At 38.8% G+C, this 21,941-nt stretch overlaps 17 non-coding genes across 17 annotated transcripts; all 17 read right to left on the bottom strand.

The window, feature by feature from the left end:
* Positions 1 to 12: 12 nt before the first annotated feature.
* Positions 13 to 131, bottom strand: LOC132138449 (5S ribosomal RNA). The gene has a single exon (XR_009432741.1). It is a non-coding gene; the product is annotated as a 5S ribosomal RNA (ribosomal RNA).
* A 229-nt stretch (positions 132 to 360) lies between these two features.
* On the bottom strand, positions 361 to 479 carry LOC132138971 (5S ribosomal RNA). Its single transcript, XR_009433244.1, has one exon. It is a non-coding gene; the product is annotated as a 5S ribosomal RNA (ribosomal RNA).
* An 84-nt stretch (positions 480 to 563) lies between these two features.
* On the bottom strand, positions 564 to 682 carry LOC132138759 (5S ribosomal RNA). Its single transcript, XR_009433039.1, has one exon. It is a non-coding gene; the product is annotated as a 5S ribosomal RNA (ribosomal RNA).
* A 1,223-nt stretch (positions 683 to 1,905) lies between these two features.
* On the bottom strand, positions 1,906 to 2,024 carry LOC132138800 (5S ribosomal RNA). The gene has a single exon (XR_009433079.1). It is a non-coding gene; the product is annotated as a 5S ribosomal RNA (ribosomal RNA).
* Positions 2,025 to 2,108: 84 nt separating this feature from the next.
* Positions 2,109 to 2,227, bottom strand: LOC132138447 (5S ribosomal RNA). Its single transcript, XR_009432739.1, has one exon. It is a non-coding gene; the product is annotated as a 5S ribosomal RNA (ribosomal RNA).
* A 229-nt stretch (positions 2,228 to 2,456) lies between these two features.
* Positions 2,457 to 2,575, bottom strand: LOC132138970 (5S ribosomal RNA). The gene has a single exon (XR_009433243.1). It is a non-coding gene; the product is annotated as a 5S ribosomal RNA (ribosomal RNA).
* Positions 2,576 to 2,659: 84 nt separating this feature from the next.
* On the bottom strand, positions 2,660 to 2,778 carry LOC132138758 (5S ribosomal RNA). Its single transcript, XR_009433038.1, has one exon. It is a non-coding gene; the product is annotated as a 5S ribosomal RNA (ribosomal RNA).
* A 2,382-nt stretch (positions 2,779 to 5,160) lies between these two features.
* On the bottom strand, positions 5,161 to 5,279 carry LOC132138509 (5S ribosomal RNA). The gene has a single exon (XR_009432798.1). It is a non-coding gene; the product is annotated as a 5S ribosomal RNA (ribosomal RNA).
* Positions 5,280 to 12,989: 7,710 nt separating this feature from the next.
* LOC132138799 (5S ribosomal RNA) lies at positions 12,990 to 13,108 on the bottom strand. The gene has a single exon (XR_009433078.1). It is a non-coding gene; the product is annotated as a 5S ribosomal RNA (ribosomal RNA).
* An 84-nt stretch (positions 13,109 to 13,192) lies between these two features.
* Positions 13,193 to 13,311, bottom strand: LOC132138446 (5S ribosomal RNA). The gene has a single exon (XR_009432738.1). It is a non-coding gene; the product is annotated as a 5S ribosomal RNA (ribosomal RNA).
* A 228-nt stretch (positions 13,312 to 13,539) lies between these two features.
* LOC132138968 (5S ribosomal RNA) lies at positions 13,540 to 13,658 on the bottom strand. Its single transcript, XR_009433241.1, has one exon. It is a non-coding gene; the product is annotated as a 5S ribosomal RNA (ribosomal RNA).
* An 84-nt stretch (positions 13,659 to 13,742) lies between these two features.
* Positions 13,743 to 13,861, bottom strand: LOC132138757 (5S ribosomal RNA). Its single transcript, XR_009433037.1, has one exon. It is a non-coding gene; the product is annotated as a 5S ribosomal RNA (ribosomal RNA).
* Positions 13,862 to 15,083: 1,222 nt separating this feature from the next.
* On the bottom strand, positions 15,084 to 15,202 carry LOC132138797 (5S ribosomal RNA). Its single transcript, XR_009433077.1, has one exon. It is a non-coding gene; the product is annotated as a 5S ribosomal RNA (ribosomal RNA).
* Positions 15,203 to 15,286: 84 nt separating this feature from the next.
* Positions 15,287 to 15,405, bottom strand: LOC132138445 (5S ribosomal RNA). Its single transcript, XR_009432737.1, has one exon. It is a non-coding gene; the product is annotated as a 5S ribosomal RNA (ribosomal RNA).
* Positions 15,406 to 15,634: 229 nt separating this feature from the next.
* LOC132138967 (5S ribosomal RNA) lies at positions 15,635 to 15,753 on the bottom strand. The gene has a single exon (XR_009433240.1). It is a non-coding gene; the product is annotated as a 5S ribosomal RNA (ribosomal RNA).
* Positions 15,754 to 15,837: 84 nt separating this feature from the next.
* Positions 15,838 to 15,956, bottom strand: LOC132138756 (5S ribosomal RNA). The gene has a single exon (XR_009433036.1). It is a non-coding gene; the product is annotated as a 5S ribosomal RNA (ribosomal RNA).
* A 2,383-nt stretch (positions 15,957 to 18,339) lies between these two features.
* On the bottom strand, positions 18,340 to 18,458 carry LOC132138508 (5S ribosomal RNA). The gene has a single exon (XR_009432797.1). It is a non-coding gene; the product is annotated as a 5S ribosomal RNA (ribosomal RNA).
* Positions 18,459 to 21,941: the final 3,483 nt, after the last annotated feature.

Here is a 21,941-nt window from a genome sequence, read left to right as displayed (position 1 = left end):
ATAAAACCCAAAAGCTTACAGCACCTGGTATTCCCAGGCGGTCTCCCATCCAAGTACTAACCAGGCCCAAACCTGCTTAGCTTCCAAGACCAGACGAGATCGGGCATAGCCAGGTTGGTATGGCCGTAAGCGAAGGCTGCTGCAGAGAGAGGGCTATTTAAAGATCAGCCACTCTAAACTCCAGTTCAATATATAGGTAGGGAAGAAAACCTTAAAGCTTACAGCACCTGGTATTATTCCCAGGCAGTCTCCCATCCAAGTAGTAACCAGAACCAAACATGCTAAGAATCAGAGATCTGGCATTGACTCTTTTTTTTTTTTTTTCAAGATTATTACATAACTAATGAAAATTTTCCAAAAAGCTTACAGCACCTGGTATTCCCAGGCTGTCTCCCATCCAAATACTAACCAAGCCCAAACCTGGTTAGCTTCCGAGATCAGATGAGATCAGGCATAGCCAGGTTGGTATGGCCGTAAGCGAAAGCTGCTGCAAAGAGAGGGCTATTTAAAGATCAGACACTCTAATCTCCAGTTCATTATATAAGTTCGGAATAAAACCCAAAAGCTTACAGAACCTGGTATTCCCAGGCGGTCTCCCATCCAAGTACTAACCAGGCCCAAACCTGCTTAGCTTCCAAGACCAGACGAGATCGGGCATAGCCAGGTTGGTATGGCCGTAAGCGATAGCTGCTGCAAAGAGAGGGCTAATTAAAGATCAGCCACTGTAATCTCCAGTACATTATATAAATAGGGACGAAAACCCAAAAGCTTACAGCACCTGGCAATCCCAGGCGGTCTCCCATCCAAGTAGTAACCAGAACCAAACATGCTAAGATTCAGACATCGGACATTGACTCTTTTTTTTTTTTTTTTTGCACGATTATTATATAATGAGTGAAGAAATTCCAAAAAGTAAAAAATTTTGAAAAATTTCCAAAAAGCTTTCAGCACCTGGTATTCCCAAGCGGTTTCCCATCCAAGTACTAACCAGGCATAGCCAGGTATGGCCGTAAGCGAAGGCTGCTGCAGAGAGAGGGCTATTTAAAGATCAGCCACTCTAATCTCCAGTTCAATAGATAAGTAGGGAAGAAAACCCAAAAGCTTACAGCACCTGGTATTATTCACAGGCAGTCTCCCATCCAAGTAGTAACCAGAACCAAACATGCTAAGATTCAGAGATCGGGCATTGACTCTTTTTTTTTTTTGCACGATTATTATATAATTAGTGAAGAAATTCCAAAAAGTAAAAAATTTTGAAAAATTTCCAAAAAGCTTTCAGCACCTGGTATTCCCAAGCGGTTTCCCATCCAAGTACTAACCAGGCATAGCCAGGTATGGCCGTAAGCGAAGGCTGCTGCAGAAAGAGGGCTATTTAAAGATCAGCCACTCTAATCTCCAGTTCAATATATAAGTAGGGACGAAAACCCAAAAGCTTACAGCACCTAGCAATCCCAGGCGGTCTCCCATCCAAGTAGTAACCAGAACCAAACATGCTAAGATTCAGACATCAGGCATTGACTCTTTTTTTTTTTTTGCACGATTATTATATAATTAGTGAAGAAATTCCAAAAAGTAAAAAATTTTGAAAAATTTCCAAAAAGCTTTCAGCACCTGGTATTCCCAAGCGGTTTCCCATCCAAGTACTAACCAGGCATAGCCAGGTATGGCCGTAAGCGAAGGCTGCTGCAGAGAGAGGGCTATTTAAAGATCAGCCACTCTAATCTCCAGTTCAATATATAAGTAGGGAAGAAAACCCAAAAGCTTACAGCACCTGGTATTATTCCCAGGCAGTCTCCCATCCAAGTAGTAACCAGAACCAAACATGCTAAGATTCAGAGATCGGGCATTGACTCTTTTTTTTTTTTTTTTCAAGATTATTACATAACTAATGAAAATTTTCCAAAAAGCTTACAGCACCTGGTATTCCCAGGCTGTCTCCCATCCAAGTACTAACCAAGCCCAAACCTGCTTAGCTTCCGAGATCAGACGAGATCAGGCATAGCCAGGTTGGTATGGCCGTAAGCGAAAGCTGCTGCAAAGAGAGGGCTATTTAAAGATCAGACACTCTAATATCCAGTTCATTATATAAGTTCGGAATAAAACCCAAAAGCTTACAGCACCTGGTATTCCCAGGCGGTCTCCCATCCAAGTACTAACCAGGCCCAAACCTGCTTAGCTTCCAAGACCAGACGAGATCGGGCATAGCCAGGTTGGTATGGCCGTAAGCGAAGGCTGCTGCAGAGAGAGGGCTATTTAAAGATCAGCCACTCTAATCTCCAGTTCAATATATAGGTAGGGAAGAAAACCTTAAAGCTTACAGCACCTGGTATTATTCCCAGGCAGTCTCCCATCCAAGTAGTAACCAGAACCAAACATGCTAAGAATCAGAGATCTGGCATTGACTCTTTTTTTTTTTTTTTCAAGATTATTACATAACTAATGAAAATTTTCCAAAAAGCTTACAGCACCTGGTATTCCCAGGCTGTCTCCCATCCAAATACTAACCAAGCCCAAACCTGGTTAGCTTCCGAGATCAGATGAGATCAGGCATAGCCAGGTTGGTATGGCCGTAAGCGAAAGCTGCTGCAAAGAGAGGGCTATTTAAAGATCAGACACTCTAATCTCCAGTTCATTATATAAGTTCGGAATAAAACCCAAAAGCTTACAGAACCTGGTATTCCCAGGCGGTCTCCCATCCAAGTACTAACCAGGCCCAAACCTGCTTAGCTTCCAAGACCAGACGAGATCGGGCATAGCCAGGTTGGTATGGCCGTAAGCGATAGCTGCTGCAAAGAGAGGGCTAATTAAAGATCAGCCACTGTAATCTCCAGTACATTATATAAATAGGGACGAAAACCCAAAAGCTTACAGCACCTGGCAATCCCAGGCGGTCTCCCATCCAAGTAGTAACCAGAACCAAACATGCTAAGATTCAGACATCGGGCATTGACTCTTTTTTTTTTTTTTTTTGCACGATTATTATATAATGAGTGAAGAAATTCCAAAAAGTAAAAAAATTTGAAAAATTTCCAAAAAGCTTTCAGCACCTGGTATTCCCAAGCGGTTTCCCATCCAAGTACTAACCAGGCATAGCCAGGTATGGCCGTAAGCGAAGGCTGCTGCAGAGAGAGGGCTATTTAAAGATCAGCCACTCTAATCTCCAGTTCAATAGATAAGTAGGGAAGAAAACCCAAAAGCTTACAGCACCTGGTATTATTCACAGGCAGTCTCCCATCCAAGTAGTAACCAGAACCAAACATGCTAAGATTCAGAGATCGGGCATTGACTCTTTTTTTTTTTTGCACGATTATTATATAATTAGTGAAGAAATTCCAAAAAGTAAAAAATTTTGAAAAATTTCCAAAAAGCTTTCAGCACCTGGTATTCCCAAGCGGTTTCCCATCCAAGTACTAACCAGGCATAGCCAGGTATGGCCGTAAGCGAAGGCTGCTGCAGAGAGAGGGCTATTTAAAGATCAGCCACTCTAATCTCCAGTTCAATATATAAGTAGGGACGAAAACCCAAAAGCTTACAGCACCTAGCAATCCCAGGCGGTCTCCCATCCAAGTAGTAACCAGAACCAAACATGCTAAGATTCAGACATCAGGCATTGACTCTTTTTTTTTTTTTGCACGATTATTATATAATTAGTGAAGAAATTCCAAAAAGTAAAAAATTTTGAAAAATTTCCAAAAAGCTTTCAGCACCTGGTATTCCCAAGCGGTTTCCCATCCAAGTACTAACCAGGCATAGCCAGGTATGGCCGTAAGCGAAGGCTGCTGCAGAGAGAGGGCTATTTAAAGATCAGCCACTCTAATCTCCAGTTCAATATATAAGTAGGGAAGAAAACCCAAAAGCTTACAGCACCTGGTATTATTCCCAGGCAGTCTCCCATCCAAGTAGTAACCAGAACCAAACATGCTAAGATTCAGAGATCGGGCATTGACTCTTTTTTTTTTTTTGCACGATTATTATATAATTAGTGAAAAAACTCCAAAAAGTAAAAAATTGTGAAACATTTCCAAAAAGCTTTCAGCACCTGGTATTCCCAGGCGGTTTCCCATCCAAGTACTAACCAGGCATAGCCAGGTATGGCCGTAAGCGAAGGCTGCTGCAGAGAGAGGGCTATTTAAAGATCAGCCACTCTAATCTCCAGTTCAATATATAAGTAGGGAAGAAAACCCAAAAGCTTACAGCACCTGGTATTATTCCCAGGCAGTCTCCCATCCAAGTAGTAACCAGAACCAAACATGCTAAAATTCAGAGATCGGGCATTGACTCTTTTTTTTTTTTTTGCACGATTATTATATAATTAGTGAAAAAATTCCAAAAAGTAAAAAATTTTGAAAAATTTCCAAAAAGCTTTCAGCACCTGGTATTCCCAGGCGGTTTCCCATCCAAGTACTAACCAGGCATAGCCAGGTATGGCCGTAAGCGAAGGCTGCTGCAGAGAGAGGGCTATTTAAAGATCAGCCACTCTAATCTCCAGTTCAATATATAAGTAGGGAAGAAAACCCAAAAGCTTACAGCACCTGGTATTATTCCCAGGCAGTCTCCCATCCAAGTAGTAACCAGAACCAAACATGCTAAGATTCAGAGATCGGGCATTGACTCTTTTTTTTTTTGCACGATTATTATATAATTAGTGAAAAAATTCCAAAAAGTAAAAAATTGTGAAAAATTTCCAAAAAGCTTTCAGCACCTGGTATTCCCAGGCGGTCTCCCATCCAAGTAGTAACCAGAACCAAATATGCTAAGATTCAGACATCGGGCATTGACTCTTTTTTTTTTTTTGCACGATTATTATATAATGAGTGAAGAAATTCCAAAAAGTAAAAAATTGTGAAAAATTTCCAAAAAGCTTTCAGCACCTGGTATTCCCAAGCGGTTTCCCATCCAAGTACTAACCAGGCATAGCCAGGTATGGCCGTAAGCGAAGGCTGCTGCAGAGAGAGGGCTATTTAAAGATCAGCCACTCTAATCTCCAGTTCAATATATAAGTAGGGAAGAAAACCCAAAAGCTTACAGCACCTGGTATTATTCCCAGGCAGTCTCCCATCCAAGTAGTAACCAGAACCAAACATTCTAAGATTCAGAGATTGGGCATTGACTCTTTTTTTTTTTCAAGATTATTACATAACTAATGAAAATTTTCCAAATAGCTTACAGCACCTGGTATTCCCAGGCGGTCTCCCATCCAAGTACTAACCAAGCCCAAACCTGCTTAGCTTCTGAGATCAGACGAGATCGGGCATAGCCAGGTTGGTATGGCCGTAAGCGAAAGCTGCTGCAAAGAGAGGGCTAATTAAAGATCAGCCACTGTAATCTCCAGTACATTATATAAATAGGGACGAAAACCCAAAAGCTTACAGCACCTAGCAATCCCAGGCGGTCTCCCATCCAAGTAGTAACCAGAACCAAACATGCTAAGATTCAGACATCAGGAATTGACTCTTTTTTTTTTTGCACGATTATTATATAATTAGTGAAGAAATTCCAAAAAGTAAAAAATTTTGAAAAATTTGCAAAAAGCTTTCAGCACCTGGTATTCCCAAGCGGTTTCCCATCCAAGTACTAACCAGGCATAGCCAGGTATGGCCGTAAGCGAAGGCTGCTGCAGAGAGAGGGCTATTTAAAGATCAGCCACTCTAATCTCCAGTTCAATATATAAGTAGGGAAGAAAACCCAAAAGCTTACAGCACCTGGTATTATTCCCAGGCAGTCTCCCATCCAAGTAGTAACCAGAACCAAACATGCTAAGATTCAGAGATCGGGCATTGACTCTTTTTTTTTTTTTGCACGATTATTATATAATTAGTGAAAAAATTCCAAAAAGTAAAAAATTGTGAAACATTTCCAAAAAGCTTTCAGCACCTGGTATTCCCAGGCGGTTTCCCATCCAAGTACTAACCAGGCATAGCCAGGTATGGCCGTAAGCGAAGGCTGCTGCAGAGAGAGGGCTATTTAAAGATTAGCCACTCTAATCTCCAGTTCAATATATAAGTAGGGAAGAAAACCCAAAAGCTTACAGCACCTGGTATTATTCCCAGGCAGTCTCCCATCCAAGTAGTAACCAGAACCAAACATGCTAAGATTCAGAGATCGGGCATTGACTCTTTTTTTTTTTTGCACGATTATTATATAATTAGTGAAAAAATTCCAAAAAGTAAAAAATTGTGAAACATTTCCAAAAAGCTTTCAGCACCTGGTATTCCCAGGCGGTCTCCCATCCAAGTAGTAACCAGAACCAAATATGCTAAGATTCAGACATCGGGCATTGACTCTTTTTTTTTTTTTTGCACGATTATTATATAATGAGTGAAGAAATTCCAAAAAGTAAAAAATTGTGAAAAATTTCCAAAAAGCTTTCAGCACCTGGTATTCCCAAGTGGTTTCCCATCCAAGTATTAACCAGGCATAGCCAGGTATGGCCGTAAGCGAAGGCTGCTGCAGAGAGAGGGCTATTTAAAGATCAGCCACTCTAATCTCCAGTTCAATATATAAGTAGGGAAGAAAACCCAAAAGCTTACAGCACCTGGTATTATTCCCAGGCAGTCTCCCATCCAAGTAGTAACCAGAACCAAACATTCTAAGATTCAGAGATTGGGCATTGACTCTTTTTTTTTTTTTTTTTTTTTTTTTTTGCACGATTATAATATAATGAGTGAAGAAATTCCAAAAAGTAAAAAATTTTGAAAAATTTCCAAAAAGCTTTCAGCACCTGGTATTCCCAAGCGGTTTCCCATCCAAGTACTAACCAGAACCAAACATGCTAAGATTCAGAGATCTGGCATTGACTCTTTTTTTTTTTTTTTTCAAGATTATTACATAACTAATGAAAATTTTCTAAAAAGCTTACAGCACCTGGTATTCCCAGGCGGTCTCCCATCCAAGTACTAACCAGGCCCAAACCTGCTTAGCTTCCAAGACCAGACGAGATCGGGCATAGCTTTTTTTTTTTTTTTTTTTTCTTTTTTTTTTTTTTCTTTTTTCTTTTTTTTTTTTTCTTTTTATTATCAGTCAAAATACAAGTTGTGTACAAGACATTAAAGCTGTCACAGGGAAATTTTCATAAATGCAAAAGCATTTCACAAAAGCATTTTTCCAAAAATGCATAACACTAAAAACCAAAAACATCTAAAATCACAAATTCATCAAGTTCATTAATCTTCTTTTGGCATATAAAAGTGCTTTTGTTTTAAAATATCCTTCGTAAAAATTCCATAAAAATCCCCCATCTTGTTTTCCAGTTTAAAATAACTGTACAGCATTTTTACATAATCTTCAACCAACTGTTTAAAAATCAACCATAGGTTTGCAGTAAAATCTCTGTTTTTGACTATATTCCTTCTTTTCCATATAGCTTTTTTGGCCAAAATTAAAAACAAATTAATTAGTTTCTTGTTTGCTGTATTCTCTGCCATTCCCAACATAAAAAATCTATTCCAGTTGCAGTCCACCTCATTATCTCTTAAGTCTTTGATTATTTCCTTTAATTCCTTAAAAAATGGGCTCAACTTCTCACAGAATAAAAACAAATGTAAAATTCCTTCATCTTCTTTTTTACAAACTCTGCATAGGGCATTAGTTTTTTTCTGCATTGCACACAATCTCATTTCCGTAAAAATCACATTTTGTCTAATAAAATAATCAAAACTTTCTAAATCCGCATCCAACCATTTCCATGTCATGTTCTTCCATATATCTTCCTCTTCGATTTCATTAAAATGCCTTATCCATAACTGATTGGCAAGAGGTTTTTTAAAAACTCCATTTATAAAAAACCCATAAAACATTTTAACAGAACCCAAATTAAAATTCACCATATTGTCTTTACATTTTAGAAACATGCTCATTTTCTTTTCTTTTTCTCCCTCATTAATAATTTCATCCAGCCATTGTCCTGGGATTGCTTTTTTTACTTGTTCGTATTGTCTTTTTAAAACATTTACATTAAAGTCCTCCTTCTCCTCATCCATTGCATCTATGATCACTTGAAGTGGTAAAAATCCCTCTTTAAATTCCCATAAAACATCCCTCACCTTTACAAATCCCGCTTGCAACCACTTCTTAAAATAGATATCATACTCTTGCATCTTTATTTTTCCATTTAAAAACAGAGGTTGATTTAAAATCATTTCCCTCCCCTCCGGATTAAAATCCACCTCTGTTAAAAAAAGCCTCCAAGCGCTTAAAACCTCTTTGTAAAATCGTGGGATCCCCTCCATCATCCAATTCTTAAGCTTCATCCATAAAACATTGTCCCCCAAATTAAAATTCCCACATTTATTTAAATAAAGAGCCATCAATCTCTTCCACTCTGCTCTGTTCGTATCATCCAAATATTTTCTTACCACCTTTACTCTCATGCTTTTCATTTTTTGTTCTACATCCACCAAACCCATCCCTACCTCCCCCGGTTTCCCTATCAGTGTAAAATATGCAATTCTTGGAGGCTTTTTGTCCCATAAAAATTCTAAAACACATTTCTTTATTCTCTTTAAAACCCAGTCTGGCAATGGCATCACATGTAATGTATACCACATTCTAGATAACATTAGCATGTTTACAACTAAAATTTTCCCCTTTAAACTTAAAACCCTGCTTCTCCAGAAAATCAGTCTTCTTTCCATCCCTCCCACCGTCTCTTCCCACATACTGTCCATAGCCTCCTTTTCATTCTTTGCTACAATTATTCCTAAAATCTTTATTTCTTGCACCTCCATAAAATTACAGATCCCTGTAAGAACCTCCACCCTTCCATATTTCATGTATACAGTTTTTTCTTCATTTATTTTTGCACCCGAACCCTCACAATACTGTTTTGTTTTCTCCATCACTCTTTTAACACTTTCTACATTTTCAACCACAATTGTCGTGTCATCAGCATATTGAAATATTTTCTTTAATTCTTCTCCCTCTTCCATTCATATTCCATTTATTCTTTTTTCTCTATTTATTAAAAGCCCTAAAGGTTCTGCTACCAAAGAGTACAATTGCGCCGACAAAGGACACCCCTGTCTTATGGATCTTAAAACTTTAAAAGGTTGAGTTAAAAAACCGTTGCATTTTACTTTTGTAAAAATATCCCTGTATAAAACCGAAATCCATTTTATAAAATTATTCCCAAACCCAAATTCCTTTAAAACTGCAAATAAAAAGCCATGTTCAACTCTGTCAAAAGCCTTTTCAAAATCCATACTAATAACATAAGCACTTTTGCCCTTTTCTTTTATATACCCTACTATATCTCTAATGCTGCTAGTAACATCTGCTATATCTCTCGCCTTTACTCCGTACGCTTGGTTTGTTTCTATTATATTTGGCATGACATTTTTTAATCTGTTTGCTAAGACCTTGGCTAAAATTTTAAAATCAGTGTTTAGCATTGTAATGGGTCTAAAATTTTTCAGCTCAGTTTTGTCTCCTTTTTTCTTGTATATTATTTTCATTAATCCTAGCCCCATTCTTGGGCTTACTCTTTCATTTTTAAAAACTTCTTCAAAAATTTCATTTAAAATCACGCTTACTTTGTCTTTAAAAACTTTGTAAAACTCACTTCCAATACCATCTACTCCGGGGCTTTTCCTCACTCTTAATTGATTTATGGCATGTATGATCTCTTCAATTTCTATTTCCCTTTCACATATTCTTTTATCCTCTTCGCCAACTTTCCTTGTTATCTGTTGCAACAAAATATTCCTTTTTTCCTCATCTCCCCCCTCCGACTTAAAAAGTTCTTCATAAAATGATTTCACTTCTTTTAAAATCCCCTCTGTATCTGAGACCACCTGTCCATTCCTACTTTTAAGTTCTTTAATTGTTTCCGCTCTCCCCCTGCTTTTCTCAAGATTAAAAAAGAATCTGTTACATTTTTCCCCTTCCACCGTATATTTTGCTTTGCTTCTCAACATTGCCCCCTTGCATTTCCCCTCTTCTATTTTTCTCAACGTATTTTCTATTTCAATTACTTTTTGCACATCTACTTCATTTTTATTTAACTCCTCTTTTAGAGTTCTCCTTATTTCTCTCTCCTTGGTTCTTTTAACATTTTGTAATAAATTACAGTACTTCATAGAATATTTCTTAATATCATACTTAACATTTTCCCACCATTGCGTTTTGTCTTCCATATACATCTGGTCTTTTTTCCTCCCATCTAATATCATTTCAATTTCTTTTTTAAAACTTTCATTCTTTAAAACCTCAGTGTTTAAAATCCACACCCCAGGTCCCTTTGTTTGTCTTTTAAAATCCATCGTCATTAAAACCATTTTGTGATCGCTTAAGGTCGTTTCTTTGTGAAATATTCCATCAATGAAACATTCAAGATTTCTGGTACTTAAAAAATAGTCTATTCTGGTTTGGCACATAAAATTCCCCACCAACTGTCTTCTTGAAAATTCCTTCTTTTTTCCATTCCTTTCCCGCCACACATCAATCATATTTTTCTCTTCCATCAATGACCTTAGTTCTTTTCTACCCCCATCCGATTTAGAAACCATCCCATTTGCCATATCCATTTTACTAAAAACAGTGTTAAAATCCCCTGCAATCACCACCTTCCCCCATTTTCCAATTACATCAGCTAAAACATTAAAGTATAATTTCTTTTATTTTCTCCATTGGGAGCGTGCACGTTCACTAAAACAAATTTGTCTTCTTCCATTTCCATTTCTACCACCATACATTTTCCTTTTTTATCATTATATATAAGTTTTGTCTTTATACTTCTGTCTTTTCTTATTAAAACCGCCACTCCTCCTCCCATTTTTCCTCTTCATTATTAACAAGTAATTCCCCTTCCCATCTTTTTGTAATATCCTCCATAACATTCTCTTTCCAGTTTGTCTCTTGCAATAAAATCACATCTTCATTTTGACACAATTCCTTCACCTTTTCAAATTTATAAACATTCATTAGTCCTCTAGCATTAAAAGTCACAATTTTCAGCACCATAAAATAAAATAAAAGCCATAAAATCCCCATATTGTCAGTTCATTCCCTCTCCTTCCTTTACCATTTCCCCACTGTCCTGTTTTTCCTCACATCCTTGTTTTAATACTTTTCTTTTGGCTTTCTCTAAATTTGGTGTTACCTTAGTTTGTCTTCTTCTTTTATTGATTCCTGTAGTGCCGGCATCGTCGATGCATTCACTGTCTTTGTCCATTCTCCCATCCTCGCTGACCCACTCCTGCTCCTCTGTCTTTTCCAGTTCAATCTGTAAAGTATCAGTTATTTCCATCAGTGACCCCGTTTCCTCACTGCACTGTGTTAATCCAGTCCTTTCACTTTCCTCTTCAACGTCTGTGCTTGCGGTATCCTCTCTTTGTGTTCCTTCCGTGTTCTCGTGTAGCTCCTCTTCACCGTCTTCCTCATGTATCTGCCCGCACCCCTGCTCTTCCTCCTGATGTGGTTCTCCGAACCAGCACTCGCACTTATTTAGCACGAGCCTGCAGTCCGGGCACCTCACCGCATTACAGTCCCTCGCGAAATGTCCCCTTTCCGAGCACTTAAAGCATTTGAAGTCCGGACAGTCCTTCATCATGTGTTCAGGGCTCATACATAACCTACAGGTTCTCACCTGCTGGCTATGTATCACCCTGAAATACTGAGGTCCCTCTTCCGTCTCCATTCTCGTACTGTAGGGCAGAGAAGCCACCTCTTTTGGAAACCGTACTCTCAGGAATCTCGTTCCATCCTCAATGCGGGTGCCCGGGTAGAATCTCCTTTTGATCTGTGAGATAGGAGTCACAACCCATCCCTCCAGCTTCTTTAAAATATCATCATCCTCCAGGTAAGCAGGCAGATGCATGAAAGATACAGCAAAATCCTTATTGTTCAACTTTTTAATTTCACAAGTCTTTCCTTTAATCATCAATCCTTCTTCCAGTTTCTCAATATCTTCTTCCTTTTCCAATGTAATTTCATATTGTTTCATCATTTTTGGTCTTACCGCTAGTATGCTAGTCACTTCAATCTTGTCTTTCAATGCTTCTATAATGTCCTCTGCTCTCCCATCTTTTACCTCCGTCAAATCAATCACTACCGTTGCTTCCTTTGCATAAATCCGTTTGAGTCTCCTTTCTGGGTAATCCTTTTCTCGTTGTCTTTTATCCAGTCCATTTTCAGTTAGCTGCCTTGTTTGTTTTGCCAAATCCATGTCTGTAGCTGTTAATCCGTCCATTTAACAAAAAAAAAAACACAAAACTAAAATGATCCCTCCCAAACAGCAAAGCTGTTGGGAGGACAAATAACAAAAATTACACAAAAACTTGAAACAAAATACTTATCTTGAACAAAAACAACGCAAAAAACAACACAAAAGTTTGGGTGAGCCTTTCTCACCTCCCTATAGCCAACACACTTCCTGTTTCTCACTAGCTCTCTAGCGCCCTCAGGTTGGTATGGCCGTAAGCGAAAGCTGCTGCAAAGAGAGGGCTAATTAAAGATCAGCCACTGTAATCTCCAGTACATTATATAAATAGGGACGAAAACCCAAAAGCTTACAGCACCTGGCAATCCCAGGCGGTCTCCCATCCAAGTAGTAACCAGAACCAAACATGCTAAGATTCAGACATCGGGCATTGACTCTTTTTTTTTTTTTTTTTTTTTTTTTGCACGATTATTATATAATTAGTGAAAAAATTCCAAAAAGTAAAAAATTGTGAAACTTTCCAAAAAGCTTTCAGCACCTGGTATTCCCAGGCGGTTTCCCATCCAAGTACTAACCAGGCATAGCCAGGTATGGCCGTAAGCGAAGGCTGCTGCAGAGAGAGGGCTATTTAAAGATCAGCCACACTAATCTCCAGTTCAATATATAAGTAGGGAAGAAAACCCAAAAGCTTACAGCACCTGGTATTAATCCCATGCAGTCTCCCATCCAAGTAGTAACCAGAACCAAACATGCTAAGATTCAGAGATCTGGCATTGACTCTTTTTTTTTTTTTTTTCAAGATTATTACATAACTAATGAAAATTTTCCAAAAAGCTTACAGCACCTGGTATTCCCAGGCTGTCTCCCATCCAAGTACTAACCAAGCCCAAACCTGCTTAGCTTCCGAGATCAGACGAGATCAGGCATAGCCAGGTTGGTATGGCCGTAAGCGAAAGCTGCTGCAAAGAGAGGGCTATTTAAAGATCAGACACTCTAATCTCCAGTTCATTATATAAGTTCGGAATAAAACCCAAAAGCTTACAGCACCTGGTATTCCCAGGCGGTCTCCCATCCAAGTACTAACCAGGCCCAAACCTGCTTAGCTTCCAAGACCAGACGAGATCGGGCATAGCCAGGTTGGTATGGCCGTAAGCGAAGGCTGCTGCAGAGAGAGGGCTATTTAAAGATCAGCCACTCTAAACTCCAGTTCAATATATAGGTAGGGAAGAAAACCTTAAAGCTTACAGCACCTGGTATTATTCCCAGGCAGTCTCCCATCCAAGTAGTAACCAGAACCAAACATGCTAAGAATCAGAGATCTGGCATTGACTCTTTTTTTTTTTTTTCAAGATTATTACATAACTAATGAAAATTTTCCAAAAAGCTTACAGCACCTGGTATTCCCAGGCTGTCTCCCATCCAAATACTAACCAAGCCCAAACCTGGTTAGCTTCCGAGATCAGATGAGATCAGGCATAGCCAGGTTGGTATGGCCGTAAGCGAAAGCTGCTGCAAAGAGAGGGCTATTTAAAGATCAGACACTCTAATCTCCAGTTCATTATATAAGTTCGGAATAAAACCCAAAAGCTTACAGAACCTGGTATTCCCAGGCGGTCTCCCATCCAAGTACTAACCAGGCCCAAACCTGCTTAGCTTCCAAGACCAGACGAGATCGGGCATAGCCAGGTTGGTATGGCCGTAAGCGATAGCTGCTGCAAAGAGAGGGCTAATTAAAGATCAGCCACTGTAATCTCCAGTACATTATATAAATAGGGACGAAAACCCAAAAGCTTACAGCACCTGGCAATCCCAGGCGGTCTCCCATCCAAGTAGTAACCAGAACCAAACATGCTAAGATTCAGACATCGGGCATTGACTCTTTTTTTTTTTTTTTTGCACGATTATTATATAATGAGTGAAGAAATTCCAAAAAGTAAAAAATTTTGAAAAATTTCCAAAAAGCTTTCAGCACCTGGTATTCCCAAGCGGTTTCCCATCCAAGTACTAACCAGGCATAGCCAGGTATGGCCGTAAGCGAAGGCTGCTGCAGAGAGAGGGCTATTTAAAGATCAGCCACTCTAATCTCCAGTTCAATAGATAAGTAGGGAAGAAAACCCAAAAGCTTACAGCACCTGGTATTATTCACAGGCAGTCTCCCATCCAAGTAGTAACCAGAACCAAACATGCTAAGATTCAGAGATCGGGCATTGACTCTTTTTTTTTTTTGCACGATTATTATATAATTAGTGAAGAAATTCCAAAAAGTAAAAAATTTTGAAAAATTTCCAAAAAGCTTTCAGCACCTGGTATTCCCAAGCGGTTTCCCATCCAAGTACTAACCAGGCATAGCCAGGTATGGCCGTAAGCGAAGGCTGCTGCAGAGAGAGGGCTATTTAAAGATCAGCCACTCTAATCTCCAGTTCAATATATAAGTAGGGACGAAAACCCAAAAGCTTACAGCACCTAGCAATCCCAGGCGGTCTCCCATCCAAGTAGTAACCAGAACCAAACATGCTAAGATTCAGACATCAGGCATTGACTCTTTTTTTTTTTTTGCACGATTATTATATAATTAGTGAAGAAATTCCAAAAAGTAAAAAATTTTAAAAAATTTCCAAAAAGCTTTCAGCACCTGGTATTCCCAAGCGGTTTCCCATCCAAGTACTAACCAGGCATAGCCAGGTATGGCCGTAAGCGAAGGCTGCTGCAGAGAGAGGGCTATTTAAAGATCAGCCACTCTAATCTCCAGTTCAATATATAAGTAGGGAAGAAAACCCAAAAGCTTACAGCACCTGGTATTATTCCCAGGCAGTCTCCCATCCAAGTAGTAACCAGAACCAAACATGCTAAGATTCAGAGATCTGGCATTGACTCTTTTTTTTTTTTTTTTCAAGATTATTACATAACTAATGAAAATTTTCCAAAAAGCTTACAGCACCTGGTATTCCCAGGCTGTCTCCCATCCAAGTACTAACCAAGCCCAAACCTGCTTAGCTTCCGAGATCAGACGAGATCAGGCATAGCCAGGTTGGTATGGCCGTAAGCGAAAGCTGCTGCAAAGAGAGGGCTATTTAAAGATCAGACACTCTAATCTCCAGTTCATTATATAAGTTCGGAATAAAACCCAAAAGCTTACAGCACCTGGTATTCCCAGGCGGTCTCCCATCCAAGTACTAACCAGGCCCAAACCTGCTTAGCTTCCAAGACCAGACGAGATCGGGCATAGCCAGGTTGGTATGGCCGTAAGCGAAGGCTGCTGCAGAGAGAGGGCTATTTAAAGATCAGCCACTCTAATCTCCAGTTCAATATATAGGTAGGGAAGAAAACCTTAAAGCTTACAGCACCTGGTATTATTCCCAGGCAGTCTCCCATCCAAGTAGTAACCAGAACCAAACATGCTAAGAATCAGAGATCTGGCATTGACTCTTTTTTTTTTTTTTTCAAGATTATTACATAACTAATGAAAATTTTCCAAAAAGCTTACAGCACCTGGTATTCCCAGGCTGTCTCCCATCCAAATACTAACCAAGCCCAAACCTGGTTAGCTTCCGAGATCAGATGAGATCAGGCATAGCCAGGTTGGTATGGCCGTAAGCGAAAGCTGCTGCAAAGAGAGGGCTATTTAAAGATCAGACACTCTAATCTCCAGTTCATTATATAAGTTCGGAATAAAACCCAAAAGCTTACAGAACCTGGTATTCCCAGGCGGTCTCCCATCCAAGTACTAACCAGGCCCAAACCTGCTTAGCTTCCAAGACCAGACGAGATCGGGCATAGCCAGGTTGGTATGGCCGTAAGCGATAGCTGCTGCAAAGAGAGGGCTAATTAAAGATCAGCCACTGTAATCTCCAGTACATTATATAAATAGGGACGAAAACCCAAAAGCTTACAGCACCTGGCAATCCCAGGCGGTCTCCCATCCAAGTAGTAACCAGAACCAAACATGCTAAGATTCAGACATCGGGCATTGACTCTTTTTTTTTTTTTTTTTGCACGATTATTATATAATGAGTGAAGAAATTCCAAAAAGTAAAATTTTTTTAAAAATTTCCAAAAAGCTTTCAGCACCTGGTATTCCCAAGCGGTTTCCCATCCAAGTACTAACCAGGCATAGCCAGGTATGGCCGTAAGCGAAGGCTGCTGCAGAGAGAGGGCTATTTAAAGATCAGCCACTCTAATCTCCAGTTCAATAGATAAGTAGGGAAGAAAACCCAAAAGCTTACAGCACCTGGTATTATTCACAGGCAGTCTCCCATCCAAGTAGTAACCAGAACCAAACATGCTAAGATTCAGAGATCGGGCATTGACTCTTTTTTTTTTTTGCACGATTATTATATAATTAGTGAAGAAATTCCAAAAAGTAAAAAAATTTGAAAAATTTCCAAAAAGCTTTCAGCACCTGGTATTCCCAAGCGGTTTCCCATCCAAGTACTAACCAGGCATAGCCAGGTATGGCCGTAAGCGAAGGCTGCTGCAGAGAGAGGGCTATTTAAAGATCAGCCACTCTAATCTCCAGTTCAATATATAAGTAGGGACGAAAACCCAAAAGCTTACAGCACCTAGCAATCCCAGGCGGTCTCCCATCCAAGTAGTAACCAGAACCAAACATGCTAAGATTCAGACATCAGGCATTGACTCTTTTTTTTTTTTTGCACGATTATTATATAATTAGTGAAGAAATTCCAAAAAGTAAAAAATTTTGAAAAATTTCCAAAAAGCTTTCAGCACCTGGTATTCCCAAGCGGTTTCCCATCCAAGTACTAACCAGGCATAGCCAGGTATGGCCGTAAGCGAAGGCTGCTGCAGAGAGAGGGCTATTTAAAGATCAGCCACTCTAATCTCCAGTTCAATATATAAGTAGGGAAGAAAACCCAAAAGCTTACAGCACCTGGTATTATTCCCAGGCAGTCTCCCATCCAAGTAGTAACCAGAACCAAACATGCTAAGATTCAGAGATCGGGCATTGACTCTTTTTTTTTTTTTGCACGATTATTATATAATTAGTGAAAAAACTCCAAAAAGTAAAAAATTGTGAAACATTTCCAAAAAGCTTTCAGCACCTGGTATTCCCAGGCGGTTTCCCATCCAAGTACTAACCAGGCATAGCCAGGTATGGCCGTAAGCGAAGGCTGCTGCAGAGAGAGGGCTATTTAAAGATCAGCCACTCTAATCTCCAGTTCAATATATAAGTAGGGAAGAAAACCCAAAAGCTTACAGCACCTGGTATTATTCCCAGGCAGTCTCCCATCCAAGTAGTAACCAGAACCAAACATGCTAAGATTCAGAGATCGGGCATTGACTCTTTTTTTTTTTTTTGCACGATTATTATATAATTAGTGAAAAAATTCCAAAAAGTAAAAAATTTTGAAAAATTTCCAAAAAGCTTTCAGCACCTGGTATTCCCAGGCGGTTTCCCATCCAAGTACTAACCAGGCATAGCCAGGTATGGCCGTAAGCGAAGGCTGCTGCAGAGAGAGGGCTATTTAAAGATCAGCCACTCTAATCTCCAGTTCAATATATAAGTAGGGAAGAAAACCCAAAAGCTTACAGCACCTGGTATTATTCCCAGGCAGTCTCCCATCCAAGTAGTAACCAGAACCAAACATGCTAAGATTCAGAGATCGGGCATTGACTCTTTTTTTTTTTTGCACGATTATTATATAATTAGTGAAAAAATTCCAAAAAGTAAAAAATTGTGAAAAATTTCCAAAAAGCTTTCAGCACCTGGTATTCCCAGGCGGTCTCCCATCCAAGTAGTAACCAGAACCAAATATGCTAAGATTCAGACATCGGGCATTGACTCTTTTTTTTTTTTTGCACGATTATTATATAATGAGTGAAGAAATTCCAAAAAGTAAAAAATTGTGAAAAATTTCCAAAAAGCTTTCAGCACCTGGTATTCCCAAGCGGTTTCCCATCCAAGTACTAACCAGGCATAGCCAGGTATGGCCGTAAGCGAAGGCTGCTGCAGAGAGAGGGCTATTTAAAGATCAGCCACTCTAATCTCCAGTTCAATATATAAGTAGGGAAGAAAACCCAAAAGCTTACAGCACCTGGTATTATTCCCAGGCAGTCTCCCATCCAAGTAGTAACCAGAACCAAACATTCTAAGATTCAGAGATTGGGCATTGACTCTTTTTTTTTTTCAAGATTATTACATAACTAATGAAAATTTTCCAAATAGCTTACAGCACCTGGTATTCCCAGGCGGTCTCCCATCCAAGTACTAACCAAGCCCAAACCTGCTTAGCTTCTGAGATCAGACGAGATCGGGCATAGCCAGGTTGGTATGGCCGTAAGCGAAAGCTGCTGCAAAGAGAGGGCTAATTAAAGATCAGCCACTGTAATCTCCAGTACATTATATAAATAGGGACGAAAACCCAAAAGCTTACAGCACCTAGCAATCCCAGGCGGTCTCCCATCCAAGTAGTAACCAGAACCAAACATGCTAAGATTCAGACATCAGGCATTGACTCTTTTTTTTTTTTGCACGATTATTATATAATTAGTGAAGAAATTCCAAAAAGTAAAAAATTTTGAAAAATTTGCAAAAAGCTTTCAGCACCTGGTATTCCCAAGCGGTTTCCCATCCAAGTACTAACCAGGCATAGCCAGGTATGGCCGTAAGCGAAGGCTGCTGCAGAGAGAGGGCTATTTAAAGATCAGCCACTCTAATCTCCAGTTCAATATATAAGTAGGGAAGAAAACCCAAAAGCTTACAGCACCTGGTATTATTCCCAGGCAGTCTCCCATCCAAGTAGTAACCAGAACCAAACATGCTAAGATTCAGAGATCGGGCATTGACTCTTTTTTTTTTTTTGCACGATTATTATATAATTAGTGAAAAAATTCCAAAAAGTAAAAAATTGTGAAACATTTCCAAAAAGCTTTCAGCACCTGGTATTCCCAGGCGGTTTCCCATCCAAGTACTAACCAGGCATAGCCAGGTATGGCCGTAAGCGAAGGCTGCTGCAGAGAGAGGGCTATTTAAAGATCAGCCACTCTAATCTCCAGTTCAATATATAAGTAGGGAAGAAAACCCAAAAGCTTACAGCACCTGGTATTATTCCCAGGCAGTCTCCCATCCAAGTAGTAACCAGAACCAAACATGCTAAGATTCAGAGATCGGGCATTGACTCTTTTTTTTTTTTCCACGATTATTATATAATTAGTGAAAAAATTCCAAAAAGTAAAAAATTGTGAAACATTTCCAAAAAGCTTTCAGCACCTGGTATTCCCAGGCGGTCTCCCATCCAAGTAGTAACCAGAACCAAATATGCTAAGATTCAGACATCGGGCATTGACTCTTTTTTTTTTTTTTGCACGATTATTATATAATGAGTGAAGAAATTCCAAAAAGTAAAAAATTGTGAAAAATTTCCAAAAAGCTTTCAGCACCTGGTATTCCCAAGCGGTTTCCCATCCAAGTATTAACCAGGCATAGCCAGGTATGGCCGTAAGCGAAGGCTGCTGCAGAGAGAGGGCTATTTAAAGATCAGCCACTCTAATCTCCAGTTCAATATATAAGTAGGGAAGAAAACCCAAAAGCTTACAGCACCTGGTATTATTCCCAGGCAGTCTCCCATCCAAGTAGTAACCAGAACCAAACATTCTAAGATTCAGAGATTGGGCATTGACTCTTTTTTTTTTTTTTTTTTTTTTTTTGCACGATTATAATATAATGAGTGAAGAAATTCCAAAAAGTAAAAAATTTTGAAAAATTTCCAAAAAGCTTTCAGCACCTGGTATTCCCAAGCGGTTTCCCATCCAAGTACTAACCAGAACCAAACATGCTAAGATTCAGAGATCTGGCATTGACTCTTTTTTTTTTTTTTTTCAAGATTATTACATAACTAATGAAAATTTTCTAAAAAGCTTACAGCACCTGGTATTCCCAGGCGGTCTCCCATCCAAGTACTAACCAGGCCCAAACCTGCTTAGCTTCCAAGACCAGACGAGATCGGGCATAGCTTTTTTTTTTTTTTTTTTTTCTTTTTTTTTTTTTTCTTTTTTCTTTTTTTTTTTTTCTTTTTATTATCAGTCAAAATACAAGTTGTGTACAAGACATTAAAGCTGTTACAGGGAAATTTTCATAAATGCAAAAGCATTTCACAAAAGCATTTTTCCAAAAATGCATAACACTAAAAACCAAAAACATCTAAAATCACAAATTCATCAAGTTCATTAATCTTCTTTTGGCATATAAAAGTGCTTTTGTTTTAAAATATCCTTCGTAAAAATTCCATAAAAATCCCCCATCTTGTTTTCCAGTTTAAAATAACTGTACAGCATTTTTACATAATCTTCAACCAACTGTTTAAAAATCAACCATAGGTTTGCAGTAAAATCTCTGTTTTTGACTATATTCCTTCTTTTCCATATAGCTTTTTTGGCCAAAATTAAAAACAAATTAATTAGTTTCTTGTTTGCTGTATTCTCTGCCATTCCCAACATAAAAAATCTATTCCAGTTGCAGTCCACCTCATTATCTCTTAAGTCTTTGATTATTTCCTTTAATTCCTTAAAAAATGGGCTCAACTTCTCACAGAATAAAAACAAATGTAAAATTCCTTCATCTTCTTTTTTACAAACTCTGCATAGGGCATTAGTTTTTTTCTGCATTGCACACAATCTCATTTCCGTAAAAATCACATTTTGTCTAATAAAATAATCAAAACTTTCTAAATCCGCATCCAACCATTTCCATGTCATGTTCTTCCATATATCTTCCTCTTCGATTTCATTAAAATGCCTTATCCATAACTGATTGGCAAGAGGTTTTTTAAAAACTCCATTTATAAAAAACCCATAAAACATTTTAACAGAACCCAAATTAAAATTCACCATATTGTCTTTACATTTTAGAAACATGCTCATTTTCTTTTCTTTTTCTCCCTCATTAATAATTTCATCCAGCCATTGTCCTGGGATTGCTTTTTTTACTTGTTCGTATTGTCTTTTTAAAACATTTACATTAAAGTCCTCCTTCTCCTCATCCATTGCATCTATGATCACTTGAAGTGGTAAAAATCCCTCTTTAAATTCCCATAAAACATCCCTCACCTTTACAAATCCCGCTTGCAACCACTTCTTAAAATAGATATCATACTCTTGCATCTTTATTTTTCCATTTAAAAACAGAGGTTGATTTAAAATCATTTCCCTCCCCTCCGGATTAAAATCCACCTCTGTTAAAAAAAGCCTCCAAGCGCTTAAAACCTCTTTGTAAAATCGTGGGATCCCCTCCATCATCCAATTCTTAAGCTTCATCCATAAAACATTGTCCCCCAAATTAAAATTCCCACATTTATTTAAATAAAGAGCCATCAATCTCTTCCACTCTGCTCTGTTCGTATCATCCAAATATTTTCTTACCACCTTTACTCTCATGCTTTTCATTTTTTGTTCTACATCCACCAAACCCATCCCTACCTCCCCCGGTTTCCCTATCAGTGTAAAATATGCAATTCTTGGAGGCTTTTTGTCCCATAAAAATTCTAAAACACATTTCTTTATTCTCTTTAAAACCCAGTCTGGCAATGGCATCACATGTAATGCATACCACATTCTAGATAACATTAGCATGTTTACAACTAAAATTTTCCCCTTTAAACTTAAAACCCTGCTTCTCCAGAAAATCAGTCTTCTTTCCATCCCTCCCACCGTCTCTTCCCACATACTGTCCATAGCCTCCTTTTCATTCTTTGCTACAATTATTCCTAAAATCTTTATTTCTTGCACCTCCATAAAATTACAGATCCCTGTAAGAACCTCCACCCTTCCA

This window comes from Carassius carassius, unplaced genomic scaffold (assembly GCF_963082965.1).
Source record: "Carassius carassius unplaced genomic scaffold, fCarCar2.1 SCAFFOLD_57, whole genome shotgun sequence".
Lineage (NCBI taxonomy): Eukaryota > Metazoa > Chordata > Actinopteri > Cypriniformes > Cyprinidae > Carassius > Carassius carassius.
The sequence above is the reverse complement of the archived record's forward strand: the minus strand, read 5'-3'. Positions and strand labels throughout refer to the sequence as shown.